Genomic DNA, 958 nt, shown 5'->3' with positions numbered 1-958 from the left:
GTATATGGTGAGATCCTTGACTAAACCAATATATAATATATTCATGATGAGCAAATTCATTTGGTATGCCATGTTTAAAGGTAATAAATAAATAAATAAAAGAGAAAAAAATATAAAAGTACATATGTGTCAATTAAAACAAAATTAAGAAAGAAAGTATAGCAAATTATGAGACACTTGCTTGTAAAATAAAAACAATTTTTATAAATCGGATAAAAGTATCTCTTCCAATGACAGCTCTGCTAGCACCTCAGGATGTCAGGGTAATGTTGAGGTCCTCAGTCTTTGGAGGTGCTCCTCATCCTCTTAGGCCCTTTTACCAGGCTTTGAGATGAAACATGAGGAATCCACTGGCCTAGACCTTCTTAATCTAGGGAGTCTTTGGATTTTGTGCCGGGACACGAACCGCGGTCGACTACGTGGGAGTCCAGCGACATAGCCATTACACTAACTGCTGGTTCCCAATAAAAACAATTTTTATAAATAAAAAAAAACTCTCTTCCAATGACAGCTCTGTTAGCACCTGAGGATGTCAGGGTGATGTTGAGGTCCTCAGTCTTTGGAGGTGCTCCTCATCCTCTTAGGCCCTTTTACCAGCCTTTGAGATGAAACATGAGGAGGCCACTGGCCTAGACCTTCTTAATCTAGGGAGTCTTTGGATTTTGTTTCTTCTCTTGAGGAATTTCAACTATCTGCAAATTTTTGAATCTGGTGTTATTATTTGAAGAAAGCAATGAAAAACATGACTTATAGATGTTTTCCTAGCCAAGAAGACTAATCTTGTTATTGGGTGAATCTTAGCCCCAAATCTGTTCTTGCTTTTCAAGTTTCGTGATGTGTGCCTAGTCACCGATAAAGCACAAAAAACTTCATCTTTCTTCAAACACAAGCAGTTGCCTTCCTATAGGTTTCCTTCTCAATATGAGGCATTCCTAGAGTTTAATTCATTTCAGCTCTG

Source organism: Tupaia chinensis, unplaced genomic scaffold (assembly GCF_000334495.1).
Source record: "Tupaia chinensis unplaced genomic scaffold, TupChi_1.0 Scaffold142706_1, whole genome shotgun sequence".
Classification (NCBI taxonomy): domain Eukaryota; kingdom Metazoa; phylum Chordata; class Mammalia; order Scandentia; family Tupaiidae; genus Tupaia; species Tupaia belangeri.
Note: the sequence above shows the minus strand (reverse complement) of the source record.